The 3,369-nt window shown below is 33.4% G+C and overlaps 1 long non-coding RNA gene across 1 annotated transcript; it reads left to right on the forward strand.

Annotated features, from left to right (window-relative positions):
- The first annotated feature begins 882 nt into the window (after nt 1-882).
- LOC109585079 (uncharacterized) lies at nt 883-1,766 on the forward strand. Its single transcript, XR_002186313.1, has 3 exons — nt 883-943; nt 1,327-1,484; nt 1,729-1,766. It is a non-coding gene; the product is annotated as an uncharacterized LOC109585079 (long non-coding RNA).
- The last annotated feature ends 1,603 nt before the right edge of the window (nt 1,767-3,369 follow it).

Genomic DNA, 3,369 nt, shown 5'->3' on the forward strand with positions numbered 1-3,369 from the left:
GAAGAAGGCGACCTTGACACAATAACGGCCACGGCTGAACAACAACAAAGATATCACTCTAACACCTGTGAATCATCATGCAGCTCTCATGCTACTGCATTTGAAGCAGAAATATAAACTGTGTCAAACTGCTCTAAATGCTGTGACAGAAGAGTTTACATCGCTACTACAGTACAAATTGTCAGAAGTAGAAGAAAGTATCCTAAAAATAGCAGATGTTTCAAAAACAAGTGCAGTAAGAGCAGCCTTTTATTTGCCTACACTGATAGACTCTTTTTACAGCCTTCATGGAAAATATCAGCAAGAAGTTTATTTCTCAAGAGTCTTTGGTTTACAGGTATGGATACATCGAACCATACATGTACATGTACATGTATAATATAATTATGCTATAGTACATGTCCATGTACGTACGCTAATACATGCAAAACTTTTTAAAATTAAATAAATTAATACTAACATTACATAATTATATACAGTATACATATAAGTGTGAATTGACAAAATAAATATAGTATATGGAACTATATGTGTATATAGTATGCAGTATTAATGTACATGTAGTTTAATAAACACGTAATATGTTAATTATGTGCATCATGTTTCACATTATTAGAAGCCAATGGAAAGGCATCTAGGATTTCTAAGCAGGGATGGCAACCTTCTTATGACATATCTCTGTTAAAATCCTTAAAATTTTTGTTATCAAAAGAAGTCATTAGAGATGAAGTAATCATTTCACAATAGTGTGTATTTTCATTAATTTCAGGTGTTACGGAATCATCAACGTTCAGATTGTTTCCTTGGTAACTACTGTGATAGTACCGTTTATAAATCACACCCCCTTTTAGCCAATACTCACCTGTTTTACAATTGATCCTTTATTATGATGATGTAGAAGTCGGCAACCCACTTGGGTCAAGAGCCAAAAAACATAAACTAGGTAAAAATAGTAAAAATTAGTGATAAATAGATAGATTGCTAACAATAATTGTTGAAATATGAGCATCTGTACGTACATGTATATGCAGATGGGAGAGTTTATTAATTTACTTATCTAGTTGATACTGTACACAGGTATTCACATGTACATGCATTATATCTATTCATTTTGTTGTATAATTGTTACTACTTCTGGTGATTGTTATCATAAAAACATGTATGTACTCTATGTACAGTGTACACATGTACACCTACATAATTACATGTACAGTATGTACATCAGGTACACTAATAATGCTAATGCTAGTCACCAGGCTATGCCCTATACAGAATAACCTATTTACACATTCATGTACATGTATACTTACTGATACATAATTCTAGCTTTGTTCTACTTCATGATTGGAAACCTGTCTCCTAAGTATCGTTCTTCACTTTTAAACATTCATCTCCTGTGCATCACAAGGTCCCAAACTCTTCAAGAATATGGTGCCAAAACTGTCCTTGAACCAGTAATGAAGGATATTAATTACCTAGAAGAGGTGAGTCACAGAACTAAAGCAAGCATTATTGGAATCTACATGTACATGTATTTGTCCTAAAATTTGAATTTATAATACATAGTTAAATTATACAACACAATAATAACTGGCATGGTTACACGTCTACGTTGAATGTGCTGTATGCATGAATAATTGTATACATACTATGCAAATACATATTGTAAACACATAAATGATTATACATGAACTTGAATGCTCTTACATGTCATAATTATGCGTATAGGTAGGAATATCAGTCTTAGTTGATGGAGAAGAAGTCTGCTGTAAACGTACAATATCTGCTGTATCTGGTGACAATTTAGCAAGCCAATACCTTGGAGGATACAAATCTTTAGCATCAGCTCATCGCAAATGTCGTTGCTGCTTTGCCGTCAAGGAAGATATGCAAACTAAGGTAAGAAGGTGTAATATAGCAAATAACTATACTAACAATAATAGTTTTTTTCCCAAAATTCCAAGCCACGAAATCGTACATCTCATGCACAACACATTGCATCACTTTCAAAGAACACAGCTTTACAACAGCATATATCAAGCACATATGGAATAAATTAAGACAGTATTCTTCACCAATCATTATACTTTCATGTATCAGAGGGTCTCACACCAGATATCATGCACGATGTTTTAGAAGGCTCCTTGCAGTACGAGATGAAAGAAATGTTTAAAATATTCATATCAAACAAAATTATAAGCCTCTCTGATCTCAACCATGCCATACAGTCATTTCCTTATGGACCGACTGATATAAAAAATAAACCATCACATATCAGCACAAACGATGAAAAGTAATGACCACAACATTAAACAAACAGGTTAGTTTCATTTGTATCATAATACACATTTATAATTATATTGAAAAGCTTCTCAATGTTGGTGTCTTGGGAGATTGCTACCATTAATGATTGCCAATACTATTCCTAGTTAGCTACTAGTTCTAGTTCTAGTTATAGTTCTATAGCTAGAAAATTGCTATTTTAGTTATAGTTCTAGTTCTTCGAACTAGAACTAGCTAAAAATAATGGAACAAAATGACTTTTTAGTTCTAGTTCCAAAGAACTAGAACAACACTAGCCCCAATAATAGTAATTGAAATAAAAGAAATCCATTGTAATAGTAATAATAATAAGAAATAGACAGTCAGTAATATTAGAAATTACAATATAATGTGTTGATTACATGCATGCTGCACTTGACAGTTAGCGGAAATCGTTAAGCATCAATTAGTCTGTGCCACTATCAGGAGGAACTTTGTGGCACACCCGATTCAAATGACTCTAGGCTAGGCAAGGGTCTGTTAACAAGACTAGTCCAAGACAAATTATTTTTAGGAGCTGTTTTGTAATTCTATTGTTTACAGGTACATGCATCGCTATGCACCCCACTAGACAAGCACCTCCAAGAGAATTTTATGTCTTTACTTGAGCAATTTGACTATAAGTCAACTACAAATAACCATGGTATGTAGGACTAAAGTTATTAACATGTAGCCAAAATTGAATAAGATGAGTATGGAGACAATAGCAAAAACAACTACATAACTTCTTGATGGCACTTGTGACAGTCTTAGTACATGATAAAAACTATTTGGAGGTTAGCAATTTATGAAAATGAATGTACATGTATTTGCACTAAGAGGACCATGTTATTACTGTATTGAAACTCTTACTTCATCTTTAAGCTTCATCTTTTCAGCAGGTGATGTCTCTGCTGTCATACTGAGTAACACTGAAAATAGTTGATATGTAGCTGACAGGACCACGAACAACGTTAATAGGTGACTGATCGTGACTCCTATCATCACACATACATGTAGGTAACTGCAGCAATTATCATTTAACTCACCACTTATCTCAACACAGTA

Source organism: Amphimedon queenslandica, unplaced genomic scaffold (assembly GCF_000090795.2).
Source record: "Amphimedon queenslandica unplaced genomic scaffold, v1.1 AMPQUscaffold_13122, whole genome shotgun sequence".
Taxonomy (NCBI): domain Eukaryota; kingdom Metazoa; phylum Porifera; class Demospongiae; order Haplosclerida; family Niphatidae; genus Amphimedon; species Amphimedon queenslandica.